The following is a 16,711-nucleotide window of genomic DNA, read 5'->3' as shown; positions in this document are numbered from 1 at the left end:
ACCTCTTCTGTCGTCTGCTACTTCATTTGAAATCGGAAATTGATTGCCCGTGCCAAAAAAAAACGTGTAAAAATTTCGAGTCGATTGTCGCATAACAACGCAATTATTGCCAAAAAGTTAGACTCCTTTTGGTGGCCTCTTATACAATCTTTGATAACTGAAGTCGATTGTCCGTCTCTGAAAACTACCGTATGCAAATTTTCATTCCAATCCGATGTATAATAACGACGATATTTCAAAAATATTGTAAGGTTAATATGGACGACCCCATTGCCGGCCCCTTACGCTGAATTCAATACCTGAAATCGATTGATCGTCCCTCAAAACTCTCGTGTACCAATTTTCATCTAAATCCGATGTATAATAACGACAATATCGTAATAACAGTGAATAGTTAATATGGACGACCCCTTAGGCCGACCCCTGACTTTAATTTGGATAAGTGAATTCAATTGTTTGTCCCAAATAACTCCTCCAATCCGATGTATAAAAACGGCAAGATGACTAAGATATTGAAAACTGTATATAGAGGACCCATTTAGCCGGCCCCTTATTTTGAATTTGATACCTCATTTTTTTACAAACATAATTTCGTAGGAAGCTTGAATAGATTTGGCCTAAAAGTTTTATCTTCAAAACATTAAACTGCTTTTTTTATCTTTTCCATCCCTTATCTAATGAAAATATCTGTTGAAGATTATCCCACTTTTCCATATGGATGATTTTGTTGAACATGTTGGAAACTCACTTTGCATGTTTTCAATTGCTTGTGTGTATTTTTTTCGCTTTTCAATTTCGCACTGTTTTATTATTAGTTTTTCTAAAAATGTTGGAAGTTCTACTAATAGTTTTTTGAAGATATCGAAAACAAATCATCTCAAAAACACCATTTTTATATTTTTTTATAAGTTCTGTTTTTTTTTTCATGGGCACCAAACATCCCATTAATAGATGGTAGAATCGACATCATTGGTCATCAATGGTCACTCAAAAGTTAGAAATTGGTCAGTGAAATCGAATTGTATAAAATAAAATTCAAACCTCAAATTTTATTATCTTATCAATTTTCTAATCCCCCATCAAAATTCCAATTGAAGCGTTAAAATCACAGCCTTGAACTTATAACTCTAAATCTAAAAAAAATTCTTTCTCTATGAGGAATTCCAAAAATATAAAAATGGTTGACCTTCAAAGCCCCCCAGCAGCAGTAAAGAGCACTTTGAAAGCCACTGCCACTACTATTCTAGTCAATATATTCCTAACAGGCTTGTTGTATTTTTCAATCAAAATGTAGGCTTATAATTGTAACCAAATATCTCGTACCGGTAGCATGTGCTTTGAACAGTAGAAGGTTCAAAAAACACTCGCCAAAATTTTCACTTTAAAATTTTTAATGCTCAGCAAGCTTCGATTTGCTATCCAGTACATGTGAACTCTGGATGGTGATGGTGAAAATAATCCCGCCAACGAAACGAACGGAAACGAAAGTCGGTTCAAAAAATGGGTGCCATGACTTTTGGTTCGGGGGAATAAAACCGTTGTTGTTTGGACGACCGCCTTCAAAAGGGGTCATCCGAAAATCTAAAAACATTTTTCATCATTCCTGGTCCTAATGAGCACCCATGCCAAATTTCAGCTCTCTAGCTCTTAAGGCAGCTGAGCCTATTGAAGACAAACATACAAACGAACAAACAAACGGAAATTACTTTTTATATATATAGATTACGGACACAACAATTTAGCTGAATTCAAATATGAATTAACTGTTAGTTAGTATTTTTATTTTCAGAATAGTAATATAAACAACTTAGAAAAAAAAAACAATGTTAAAGATTTCAAACTTTTCAAAGATATTATTTAAATATAAAATTCAATTGCCACGTCTAGTATCCGCTAAATTTAACTGAAAAAAAAATTCATAAAAACAGTGGCTACCGTAGCACAGTGATGTAATATGAACACCATCAGGATGACCATGGAACCTAAAAAACCATGGCTATGGTTAGGAATATGCATTGAACATATACGCACCTGTAAGAAAACTAAATATATTGGCTGTTTAACAATAAGATTTCTACAAAAAAAATAATAATAATAAAAATCATAACAATCATAATAATCATAATCATCATAATAATCATAATAATAAAAATAATAATTAAGAATTTAAATTATATCTGATGGCGATTCCTGCAAGGTTAAACAAAGAAATAAAATTTCTGAATATTTGTTCGTTTTTTCGATGAATAGTTCAATAACAATCATCATAATCATAATAATCATAATAAAAAAAAAATAATAATTAAGAATTTAAATTATAACTAATGACTTTTCCTGCAAAATTAAAAAAAGAAATAAAATTTCTGAATATTTGTTCGTTTTTTTGATGAACAGTTCACAGAACCTGTAAGAAATTTAAAGAATATATATTGAACATTAAGAAATATTATAAAGGTTATACAAAATTATGAGTATCAGAAATAAATGTTGACACTGAAAACAATGAAAATAAGTTAAATCCTTTGCAAAAATAATGAAGACTCACTCATAAACCTAAGAAACTTAGAAACATATGAAAATAAGATATTAAGTACCATTTATTTCAAAAGCAATTGTCTTTTTGGATTTAAAACCTGTAAGTTAGAGAAAAATTAATTTTAAAGATATTCAAAATCTGAAAATTTTCATTTTCAAATCACTGAAATAATTTAGGTTTGAATAAACAGGAGTTTTATATTATTAAAGTATCCATTGCTCAATAAAATGTACTGTAATTATTTGTTGAACTCACTGTGCCATTACTTTTTCTTAACCTTATCTTTATAAACCTGCATTCTATTTGATAGAATTTTATTAAAATGTTTAGGGTTTTAGTGCGAGAGAAGTGATTTAAATTTTTTTTTAAGAATATATATTACCTGCTAATATTCTGAAAACGCATCAAAATTTTTAAATTTAAATTCCCATCGAATCAACTAAACATTTTTGTTTATCTGTTAAAAAGAAGTCTACTTGTAATCATCAATATACTGTTTCCTCAGTCTGTTCAGGAGAGAAAAACGTTTGCTTTGGATCGAATAATAAAAAAAACTAAGACAATTTGGCTTGAATTACAAAAAAATACTAATTGATACAAATGGAAAAACCTTCATAAAAGTTCTTAAAAACTAATTTTGGTAAGAAACGATTCAACTAAGTATTAAACGAAGATTTATACGCTCATTTCAACAAGTTATTTTCAACAACTATGCTGATATAATTATCTATCGCTCAACAAAAAGCCATTTTCGTAGAATTGAAAAACATAATCCACAAACCCATTAATCTGAAGCATGAAATATCAGAAGAATTAAATTTAAAGATGGAACGCTCTCACCAGTACATTGTTGTTGGAATCTGCCGTCCTGTTGTTGGCGTTCAACGCTTACTGCGATTTGTTTCATCGCCCCGCGTGGCACGATGAACATGTTGAAACATGTTCCGATTAAATGCTTTTTGTTCCTAGCACAAATCACTATTTTCCTTTGCTTCATTAATTAGCACACTTTCACACAAACTTCTGGAGTATAGTTTTTATTGGCTTTCTTGCAAATTCGAATCAACTTTTTAAACTTTTCACCTATAGCACAGGATAAAATTGAAAAAAAAAAAACCGGCAATCACACAATCAAAACTGCCCTCATTATTTCCTTTTCACAACTTGAAAGCTGATAATGATCACCACTAAAACCGAATCCGAAATAAAGCCATCATTATCATTTAATTTTTTTACCATCTGATAACTGGACCGTAAGGAAATTACAAATTCGAAAAATATTCACTACGGCGAGCAGGTTTCGACGCGGCATGGTATGCATGATGAACGAAAAAAACACGAACCATTCGACTCGGCGCATCACGAGCAACCTGAAACACTGCACATTCTAGAATTGTTGGAAGTATAACAAAAGTGTTTAATTCTTGTTTCCTTAAATATTCTTTTCTTCCTTGTTTTCCAATAATGATTTTGTATCTAAAATTAAGACTATGAATTCATTGATTCATAAGATCTTAAATCCGCCACAATAAAATCAATAATCAATCTTTCTATGCAAATTTGCTCTATAATTTCTTGAATTATTGAAAAAAAAAACGTATGAGTACACCCTCTCCCTTTTCAAGCTTCTAACTTAAAAGAAAGGAGTGGACTTGAATTATTATTACCATATAATTCCTACCAAAAATTGGATTATATTTGTTTAAAATGTAATCGAGCTAGACAAAAAATGTATGAGAACCCCCCGCTTCCCCAGGGGCGGTCCTAGAGTCGGCTCTTGGGGGGGGGGGGGGGGTGATTTTCCAATTTTCAAAAATCAGACAATATAAAAGAACGTTAATATCTGGTGAAAAAAACAATCATTTGAGTGAGCGAATGGAGAAGGGAGGGGCGGGGGGGGGGGGGGTTGTTTATCCCTTCATAAAACTACCAGCGAATCTATATTAACCACTGCGAAAAAATGTTGATTTTTTTTTTTTTAATTTGTAGGTATATCTGGTATTTTAGAATTGTCACTTCAAGAGCTCTTTAAAAAATGTCTCGTTATAAATGTAAATTTTTTCAATGAAAATAATACACACGTTGTTGAGAGATGAACACGTAGAAAAAAAAGTTCAAGTTATCTTCATTTTTTTCCTGAGCTTCTAAATATTAGCGCTCTGGTATTTTATAATTTATCGGAAGTATTCTACCTTTCACCGATTGAACCGGGCATTGAATTCTTCATTGGGGTATTTTACTGAATCGTGATTCGGAAATTTAGTATTCTAATTTTGAAATTTGAAAACACAATATATAAAATCAACACTTTAAATATAAATTAAGTAGAAAAAACCGATTATCATAATCAGTTTCTTAATTCTGGAACCAAATTTTATTTGATGCTTTTGAATTTAAAGTTTTCATTCAAAATTTTCAATTTTAATTGTATTACAACAAATAAATTACAAAGGAAACTGATTAATTTTTTTTAATAATTTTGATTTATAAAGAAAATTATGAACTGAAGGGTTAACTCTGAATGTTAATACTCTTCTTTAGTGAACAGTCTCAATCATTTGCTATTGAAATAGCCAAGCTTTCAGATTAAGAATATGTATTAAACCTTAAGCTAAATTTTAAATTAAAATTTCAATATTATTGAGTAGATGAGCTGAAAGCAGTATCGGTGACATAATTGCTGTAGATTTAGGAATCCAGGAGTGTTGGTTAAAAATCACTAAAAGATCTTCTGACTGTTTTGCATGATAGAGCCTTGTTGCCGAAAAAATGGTGGAATGATAAGGGGATAGTTTTAATTCACAAGGGAAAAATTAAAATCGTGGCAAACTGATTTTGGAAGCTTTTTGCGTCTCAAACTCGATTTTTTTGTCTGTTTTTTTTTCCTTCTTATTTTCTGGCTTTGAGTAATTTTAAAACTTAGCAGTTCAGAGTGAAATCGATCAATGATAAATGATGAAGTAACTAACCTGAACAACAAAAAACAAGTTAAATCATTTCATTATCCTTTATTCATTCAACGATGCAGGTCAGAGGGAAGAATGCTGAAAAGTAACAAATTCCAGGAAAAAAAATACAGATTTCGTCTAGATAATCTTCGTATTTTACAAAATGGGAAAAGATACTTACTTCTATAATTTTTTTCTCGTGGTGAATTATTCACAGTCTTTATAAAAATTGATCATTAAGTTAATACCTTTTTTTTAAATTTTTTTTTATATTTTACACTTTCGCTAAAAAGTGCATAAACTTCTCCAATGAGCCTTGTATTGTCAAAATTTATACCGGAAAAAAAGAGCTGATAAAATAATACAAATTTGTATTTAGAGCTCCTAAATAAGTTGAAATCAGTTTTCAAATTCTTTGCACTTCGGAAAATGTGAATTTTGTTTTCTTGTGTTATAGTTTTGAATGCAGATTTTGGGTTTCAGAGATGAATTTGAATCTCTATCGCCAACACAAATTCCTGAAACAGCTGATATAAATACTTTTTTGTTCCTTTTTGGCAATAAAAACTCATGGGAAACGCAAAAGTCGTAAAACGTAATCCCTTTCTTCGATTTATTGTTGCTGAAATCTCTTGAGAGGATTTTTTAAAATTTAAACTGTAATAATGAATATTTTATATTCGAAATCTGTTGGGCAATACTTGTATTTTTTTTTTTCACAGTCATCCATAATATGAATGTTCGATGTGATACATTTCAAACAGAATTAAATAAAATCAGATCTAAAACTTAAATTTTTGTTTTTGAATTTCATAATATAGGTTATTAATTTTAAGTTTGTAATTCATATTTGAATGGTGGATTAATTGAAGGTGAAAAGTTCTTGCGAAAGAGAATCTTTACTGTGATTCAGAACCTGATTTTTTATTTTGCAATTGAAGGCAATAAATGTGTGATGAAAGCAGAACAAATATTTCAAGTATTTCAGTGTTATAACCATTTTCACCCCCTATATGACTTTCCAAATTTTTTATTTCATTAAAATTCAAAACAAAATCAAGAATTCAGAAGCTCTGAATTTGAAGCAAATACTAAAATTTGTTGCGATTCGCTCGTATTGAGGCATATGGGGGAAATTAGTGACAATTTTAAAAAAAGTTTTCCCTACATTTTATTAATAGCAAATTCCAAATCAACACTCAACAACACACTTTTGTTGAGTAACTTATCAACAAAAGTTATTTGGTATAATTCAGTCCAGGGAATCCTAAGTTACAGCTGCTTAAGTTTGGTGAACCGACTTTTTTCAATATTGAGCCTTTTTTGTTGAATAAACACCCCCACGGAGTGGAAAATTTTTGAAATTGGAAAGCACATCTACTAAGAAAAGTTCCAACTTTTTATAGAAATTCGAGCTTTTGCGGGTATTTTGTTACGGATTTTTGTTGCTTGGGGGGGTGATCACCCCGATCACCCCCCCCATAGGACCGCGCCTGCTCTTCCCTATTCATCTCACCACTTGATTATTACCGAATAAGCATAGAAGCATTTCTCCGTCCCTAAAACCCTCCCCTACTAAAGTTACTCGTATCAAAAAACAATCCCAGACAAAATTCAGCGCTTTAAGACTGAAAAACTGTCGACGTCTTTAAAAAAAACTGTGGTGGCACCCTCTTTCCTATCTTTTTGTTTACTGGGTTAAGAGAGAGGTTTCAAACAACCATAGACTCATTTTCCGTATCCAAATATCCTACCATGCATGAAATTTGGCATTGAACATTTGCTTGATTATTTCAACAGTCATAAAAAAAATATATATGGGAGCCCTCTCCCCCTTTATGTTTCTCTAATGAAAGGTGGGAAGAGCTTCCAACCATCTTGGGAAAAATTCGTTCACCCAAATACCCTCGCATGCCACTTTTGATTCCCCTCGCTTGATCAGTTATCGGGTATTGCAAAAAATTGTAAGTACATCCCTTCTCCCCCTCTTGTTATCTTCCAATGCAAATCGGGAGGAGTTTCAAACAATCCAAGCCGATTTGGTTCCACTTGCTAGAACAGTTTTCAAATTTTGCAATAAAAGTTGTATGGAAGCCCCCCTCCCTCTTATAATTACTCCACTGGAAGAAGGCACGGGTCTCAAATAATCATTGAAACATTTCTCTTAGCCAAATACCCTCACATGTCAAATCTGGTTCCATTTGCTTGACCAATTTTCAAGTTTTGTTAAATATAGTAAAAGAGTCCTCCCCCTTCCAATTTTCGCTATAGAAAAAATGAGGAGTACCAAAAATTCTAAGAAATATTTTTTGTTTCGTGCTCACATGCCCTCCACTTCAGTTTAGGTTCCGTTTGCTTGATCAATTTTTGAGTTATGTAATCATTAGTCATTTGTTTGGAAGGCCCCTCCCCCCTTTCTGTGTTAGAAAGGGGTCTTAAATTATAATAAGAACCTTCCCCAGCTTTCAATAACCGCATCTGCCCAGTTTCGCGCAAATCGGTTCAGTAGTTTTCGAGTCAGACAGACAGAAAGAATTCCATTTTTATATAAAAAGATGACCGAAAAAATGTTAACGGTTCAAAAGAGAAAGTATTTTCAACTCCTTTTCCAACTTATTTGAAGACATCGATAATTTTTTTTCCACAGATAGTCAAAAAGTTTTTATTTTATTGTGTAGTCATTTCACAAAACTTATCGATTACAACACAAGCACCTCATTTTTTAATTACAAAAAACATTTATTCGAAAGGAAATTCAATTTACAACCGTTTACTACTACTTTTCAAATTCTAAAGTAAATTTGTTGAACACCAGAATGATAATAGTTCAAAAAAGTTTAGAAAAGGTAGTTCACGTCACAGGGTAATGTGTCTTTTGTGATTTATATTTTTAAGAGGACAATTAGCCTTTGTAAGAGATTTACGGAGGCGTTCGAAAACTAAAACAGCACAATTATTTGTATGATTTTTGTGGATTTTGCTTAACGTGGCTCTACTCAAAATAATTTTGTTAGCTTTAGACAAGGCCGTGGTTTCTTTGGAGGGGGGGGGGGTTAAGGGGTTTGACCCTCCCCTTCCCATTGAGATTTTTTGTCAAGTAAAAATTTTAAAGGAGTAAAGGGAAATTACTTGATCTTGAAAGTTGTTAAATTTGCGTTAAAAAAATTGCTTACCTCAGGCGGAATGTAAATTTCAATAAGCAATTTAATCAACTTTTGTCCATTGAAACTCTAAAATTGACATACAAAAACTCTATCTCGTCTCAAGAATGGATTTCTATTAAGAAATGTAACCAAACAAATTCAAAATTCGAAACCCACCATTTTAACTTTAAAATAATACATTGAATAATAATTTCAAACATTAACAAGATGGAAGCCATGTATCATGACTCACGATGGTCATCAGAATTAGAAAAACAAAATTTCAAGTCTAGTATCCTCTACTTTATAAATGATCATTTTGAATTTCATAAAATCGTGCTGAAATGAACTATTCTTCAAGAAATCAATTTCAGTCTCAATTTAATTTTGTGTTTCTTGTTCTTCTAAATGCTTAACATCACATTCAGATTCGTTTTAATAAATTACACAAGGCCATACAATTTACATCTTCCAATCTGACAAGAATTTAAAAGTTAATTTTGACTTATTTGGGTGCCTAAGATCTAAATATGCAATTTTCCTAGCAGCTTTTGTTTATTAAAAAGCTTCTGGAAATATTTTAAATACATATAGAAAATTTCTGCATCTTTTGACAAAACTTCAAAACAAAAACATAACATTTCAAAATGAAGGTTTAAAATCGATTTTCAACTTTCCCCAAGACTTAAAGTAATTTTGAGTTCTGCAAAAAATGATATAGGGGTTTTCATTTTTTAAATCCTTTTTTCAACATTTTTTTTTCAATACAGTTTTAAAGCAAATTGAATGTTGGATATTATTGAAGCAAAAATCTAATCGATTTGCAGGTTTGAACAAATGTTGTCAAATGGTTTGATTTTTTTTTTTAAACTTTATTCTGTAATGTAAGAAATACTTGTAAAGATATCTTTCCAAATTTATAAAAAAACAAAATTTAACCTTTTATTTCACTTAAAACTGATAAATTTTAAAGTTTATAAACTCCGTATTACCAAAAACCCTAGGCGATAGACAAAATTTGACAAAATATTCAAGTTCAGGGCGCTTATATCTACCAATTCAATCATTCAATCATTTATTGCTTTGAGTTATCAATCAAATTATATTAATGAGTTTTTAAAATGATAAAACGAATTTATTGAAAAAAATCTTTTTAGAATATTAAAAGCTAATCCTTCATTTTCAAATTAAGTTTAAATTTTCAAAAAAAATAACGAGTTTAAGAGTCAAACTATTAAAATAGTTTAAAATATTTTAAATCAATTTCTTTGTTTTTCAATTCTGAATTTTTGTGTTCAGAAAACAAATCTTTTTGAAAAACTTTGAAACAATACTTTTAGTTAGAAAAACGTAGTTTCCACCTTCTGTTCTACTCAAGAGCCAATCTTTCAATAGAACGCGACAAATTATTTAAAGCTAGAAATATTAATCTTTAAAATTTTCGATTCAATATTTACATGCGTATTTTTAATATTCAATTTTTAAATCATGTTTTTCAATCAATCATGATTTCTTATTCATCTTTAGAAAGTTCAAAAAATGATTCAAGGTAGCAACTTAAAAGTAAAGTTTTAATGCGCAATGTAATCTTTTTAAATTTATATTTTTTTTTTGTGCTTTCAATATTCACAACCAAACTTGAAATTCATTTTTTTTTTATTTTATCAGTTTATTTTTGATTATTTTCCTGTCTGTTATTTGTCGATATAATGAGACATGTTGTATGTGAAATAAATGAAGTTAAAATTTTGAACCTCAGAACATTGAAAGCCTTTTATTTTAATATCTGGAAGAACTTTAATATAGAAACGGATTTTATCTTTGCCTTTAATCACGGTCAGTCTTGAATTAAAATTGATTTTTTTTATCTTAAATTAAATTTTATTTAAAAGTCAACTATTAAATAAACTCTTCGAAGTTTAAAGTGATTTTTGCCTCAGAATTCACATTACAAATTGTGATGAATTATAATTTTTGAAATTCATGATACTACACGGGAATTAAAATCCCTTTTATTGAAAATAAAGAAATGAAAATAAAAAAACAGATTAAAAATAAATAACAATCAATATAATATTTCTAACAGTTTCTAAATCACGGTTAATTTTTAACTTGATCTGACATTTATTTGATAATAAACTTTTTTTTATAAAATCTGGTTTCATATTTTATGTTTTCTATTTTCGTGCATTAATTCTTACGTCCGAAGCTTTATTCGAAATTTCAATCAGCATTCTTTTTCTGATTTTTCGAAAATTTTGATTTCTAACTTCAACACAATACTGCTTTAAATTTATTTTCAAGCAAATTTCTAGTTCAGAATAAGGAACTTAATTTTGAATAATTTTGCAATTACTTACCGGAAAAAACATTGATTTGAAACATTTATTTTGATTTGTGTTGATAATTTTGATTAATTAATTAAGATTAATCATCGAGAGTTTTGTTTGTAATGTAGATATTTTTAAGATGCATTTTCATCATAAACTTAACTTTCGTTCAAGCACTTGAATAGAAGTAAGTGTGAAAACTGTAATTTTCTTCTAATCTTCTTCTATCCATCTATAATTTTCAAATCTTGAAATGTTCTCACGATGAGAACATAACATTCACCAATAAAGTCGTAAATATTATTTATCAAATTTTGATTTATTTTAACACCAAAGGTCATAATTTTTGGAGTATGAGTGATAATTATAAGTGAGAAAATGGTTCAAAAATCAATTTCATAATTTATGGTGTTTTTTTTGGGTTGTTATTATTTTTGGTTCAATTTGAACTTTTAACCCCCTCATATGGATTGGTTCTTCGCACGGGCCTGCTTTCAAAATAGAATATCTTTTAAACAAGATATTAAACATCCGAAGTTTTCTTAACAAAACTTATTTATTATGGATATTCACTTAAACCATCCAATAGTGGAGTCGATGGTCAAAAAAGCAATATTAAAAACAAGAAGGCAAAAAACAAGAATTTTTTGTTTCATAAATTGTTTGTTTGAACCAACCCTGATTTATTTTTCGTTTAATATGGTTCTTTACAAAACGCAACAATAACCAAAAGAAAACAATTTCACAAATTAAGACTTGCAACTCGAATGATACAACCAAAATAGGCAGGTTTTAAAGACATAAAAATATTAAGTAAATCTCCAATCAAAGTTGAAGTGTAACAAGTGAAAATAATCAAAGCCCGGCTCCATTAAATCTCTTCAAGTGTAAACGATTTACGGGTCCTGGATCGAGTAATTATCACCAGAGAAACAAGTTTTTTGTTTGATTCTGCAACTCGATCTAAAAACACTTCAAAGTTCACCCATGATGTTTTGCATCCGGCCTAGTCGAGTTTCACTTTGCATTGAACAGTGGGAAAAATAGGTCTGGATTTGTTTTTTTTAGCCTAGAAAATTTTTCCAACTCATGAATGCTAGTTTTTGAGAGATGGGATACCAGTAAAAAAAAATTTGAAACGAAACATTATCGAGGGAAAAAATAATCTACCTTTGATCACAGTGAAATATTTAGAAGAAGAAGCGTTTTCAATGAGCTCTATCGCCTCCATCGACACACGAGCTGCAGCAGAAGCAGGTAGGCCGGCTAGGTGTGATTGTGACAGGATATTTTACACAAATAATTAAAATGTATGAATACAGTTTTTAGTTTGTCATTTGAAAATGCAAAAGTTTCCCAGCCATGATAAAACGAGGGGCACAATTTCTGACGTACACACAAGTACAAGCTTTTTCTCCGGCAGAAGCAAATGCAAACACTTTCATAAATTTGACCATGTCTCTCCAGTTTTCATATCTGAGTTGATAGGAATGGCAGCTTAGTTGGAAAAAGGGTTGAACCTCTGTAAATGGAAGAAATGGAAAAACGGGGCGGAGGCAAGCAATTATTTGCAGACTGGCAATTTTTCATTGCATCTTGGAACAGGAAGTAAAAGGATTCTTCAAGCTCGCCCTGCTCTGCTGTAAGCTGGAGAGCGTTCTGTTTTTTCCGGGTTTTTGAACGACGAATCGGAACGACGACAGGAACAGAGAGGTCATCTACATGTTTACCCCGGAGAAACATTTGCAACCCTAATGGCATATGTTTTGTTTACATGCAGCGCAATAATTCAACTCGGCAAACCGCTCGGTGCAAGAAACAAGTTGTAATAATTATGCTCTCAATGTTACTATTTGGAACACAAATCCAACATGTTTTGCGATACGTATAATATTGCGTTGGAAGACGATTGTTTTTCACTTTAATATTTGCTATTCTTTGCAGCGAAAGCTAATTTGGAGGATAAAACCAGATTGAATGAATTTATAATCAATAGATAACAGAGTGTGATGGATACCTCATTATTGATTTAAAATTAAAAATAATGTAAGAAAAAAAATCATCTTATACTATACTATCAATAATGATACTATACTATACTATACTATACTATACTATACTATACTATACTATACTATACTATACTATACTATACTATACTATACTATACTATACTATACTATACTATACTATACTATACTATACTATACTATACTATACTATACTATACTATACTATACTATACTATACTATACTATACTATACTATACTATACTATACTATACTATACTATACTATACTATACTATACTATACTATACTATACTATACTATACTATACTATACTATACTATACTATACTATACTATACTATACTATACTATACTATACTATACTATACTATACTATACTATACTATACTATACTATACTATACTATACTATACTATACTATACTATACTATACTATACTATACTATACTATACTATACTATACTATACTATACTATACTATACTATACTATACTATACTATACTATACTATACTATACTATACTATACTATACTATACTATACTATACTATACTATACTATACTATACTATACTATACTATACTATACTATACTATACTATACTATACTATACTATACTATACTATACTATACTATACTATACTATACTATACTATACTATACTATACTATACTATACTATACTATACTATACTATACTATACTATACTATACTATACTATACTATACTATACTATACTATACTATACTATACTATACTATACTATACTATACTATACTATACTATACTATACTATACTATACTATACTATACTATACTATACTATACTATACTATACTATACTATACTATACTATACTATACTATACTATACTATACTATACTATACTATACTATACTATACTATACTATACTATACTATACTATACTATACTATACTATACTATACTATACTATACTATACTATACTATACTATACTATACTATACTATACTATACTATACTATACTATACTATACTATACTATACTATACTATACTATACTATACTATACTATACTATACTATACTATACTATACTATACTATACTATACTATACTATACTATACTATACTATACTATACTATACTATACTATACTATACTATACTATACTATACTATACTATACTATACTATACTATACTATACTATACTATACTATACTATACTATACTATACTATACTATACTATACTATACTATACTATACTATACTATACTATACTATACTATACTATACTATACTATACTATTAGACTAGTTCACTTTTCGGCTTTTTTCGCTGATCACAACGCCACTTACAGGGTTTGATCCTCATTCATTTTCAAGTACTCTGGTCGAATTTGAGCTCATTTGAGTAAGTTTCCAGCGTGCGCTAGAAGTTTTATTGAAAAAAGTCCATTTTTCTGGAAAATTTTCGTAGATGTTCTCTAGCAAGCAGTTGTTAATATAAAATGATAATTTTATAGTGCTCGGTGATTGGTATGACAAACATCCGTATGGACCTGTTTTAGATAATTGACTAAATCAAACCGAAAAAATTTAAAAATTCATAAACTACCAACTTTTACAGAAAATTTACTTACAAGTTGAGAGCTTAAAATCAGTAGTAAATAGAAAAAAAAATATTTTCGATATAAACTTTTCATAAAAAGATAGCCTTATTTATAACCTTTAATTTGATGTATAACACTTAATTATCGCAACAGTACAAGCAAAGATATTCAAACATTCACATCACATTCTTTGAATCATAATGTTGTCTCCATTCAAGTTTTAGCATCATGCAACCTGCAAAACGTGGCATCAAGAGGACTTGCTTACAACTTGATCAAAGCGCGCGCTTTTTTTAACTCCTGGCCCCGTCATGGGGTACTTGATTGAATAAAATATCCTTTCTTGTGCACAAGTTGGTGTGGAGCAAACTTGAATGAAAAATATTTGATCAAATCAAATTTGTTGCATAGATATTTGAATAACTTTGCTAGCACTCTTGCGATCATTAAGTGTTATACATCAAATTAAAGGTTATAAATAAGGCTATCTTTTTATGAAAAGTTTATATCGAAAATTTTTTTTTTTCTATTTACTACTGATTTTAAGCTCCCAACTTGTAAGTAAATTTTCTGTAAAAGTTAGTAGTTTATGAATTTTTAATTTTTTTCGGTTTGATTTAGTCAATTATCTAAAACAGGTCCATACGAATGCTTGTCATACCAATCACCGAGCATTATAAAATTATCATTTTATATTAACAACAGCTTGCTAGAACACATCTACGAAAATTTTCCAGAAAAATGGACTTTTTTTCAATAAAACTGCTAGCGCACGCTGGAAACTTACTCAAATGAGCTCAAATTCGGCCAGAGTACTTGAAAATGAATGAGGATCAAACCCTGTAAGTGGCGTTGTGATCAGCGAAAAAAGCCGAAAAGTGAACTAGTCTACTATACTATACTATACTATACTATACTATACTATACTATACTATACTATACTATACTATACTATACTATACTATACTATATTGGGCCTTGAGGAAAACTCAAGCCGGCGTTAGCTGACTGAAACATCGCAGTCGGATGTACCGGAATACCAGTGTGTCATAAGCTTGCGGATATACAGGAACCGACACTGACTGATTTCAGCTCCTTTATCTCATCCCTTCGAACTGCAGCATGCAGGGTAACGATGCCTAAAGAGTTAGAGTCAAGCGACCGATATGCAAATGGTACAGCGAAAAAAGAAAAAGCTGGGTTTTTGAACATCCATTCCAGTAATGATCGTCCTTCGTTTAGAGAAGAGCCGGTAAAGGTCAGGTCGGAACCGAAACCCTGTCTAATGTGTAAAAGTAATGGTCACAAGATAAAAGATTGTAGGAAGTTCGAAGAATTGTCTCTCGAAGAAAAATATAAGTTTATTGCTGCCAACGGCATGTTTAAACGCTGCCTATTTCCTCATGGAAAATGGCCTTGCCGCACCAAACAGCCTTGCGGGATCAACAGCTGTACGGAAGCTCACCATAAACTTCTCCACCCGGTATCAGAAAATTCATCGAATAGCAGAGAACAATCAGGTCCAACATATTCAGTAGCAGCACATCGTAACCACCGAAACCTTGGAGCGACGCTGATCAAAATCCTTCCTGTTGTCCTTCACGGCAATGGGAAATCCGTAACTACGTTCGCCTTCCTGGACGACGGCTCTGATTTGACGCTCGTAGAGGATCATTTGATCGATCAGCTGGGGCTAACTGGTGAGACAAGTACCCTCTGCCTGCAGTGGACCAGCCAAGTTACCCGAAAAGAGAATGCCTCGCGTCGAGTGGATATTGGTATTTCCGGAGTTGGGAGCGACAACATCTTCCAAATGTCGAATGTGCGATCAGTCTCGAATCTCGACCTACCGATGCAAAGCCTAAACTACGATGAACTGAAACAGCGTTATACTCATCTCAACGGCCTACCTATCAGCAGCTATCATTCGGCCACACCGAGGATCCTGATAGGAATCGACAACGCTAAACTTAATCTTGCGTTGAAGAAAAGAGAGCGGGGCGACGGAGAACCGATCGGAGCCAAGTTCCGTCTTGGTTGGACTATATTCGGAGGAAGACGACCTCTCGAAACGAGCGGCAGTATCTCCGTCCACACTTGTGAGTGCGGTGGAAACGAGAAAGTTCAC

At 31.0% G+C, this 16,711-nt stretch overlaps 1 protein-coding gene across 2 annotated transcripts in view; it reads right to left on the bottom strand.

The window, feature by feature from the left end:
* Window positions 1–16,711, bottom strand: part of LOC129757038 (pikachurin) — an 865,561-nt gene that overhangs the window by 752,267 nt on the left and 96,583 nt on the right. The window lies entirely within an intron of this gene.

The sequence above is a fragment of the Uranotaenia lowii genome, chromosome 3 (assembly GCF_029784155.1).
Source record: "Uranotaenia lowii strain MFRU-FL chromosome 3, ASM2978415v1, whole genome shotgun sequence".
NCBI classification, from domain to species: Eukaryota; Metazoa; Arthropoda; class Insecta; order Diptera; family Culicidae; genus Uranotaenia; species Uranotaenia lowii.
Note: the sequence above shows the minus strand (reverse complement) of the source record. Positions and strands in the feature narration are given on the sequence as shown.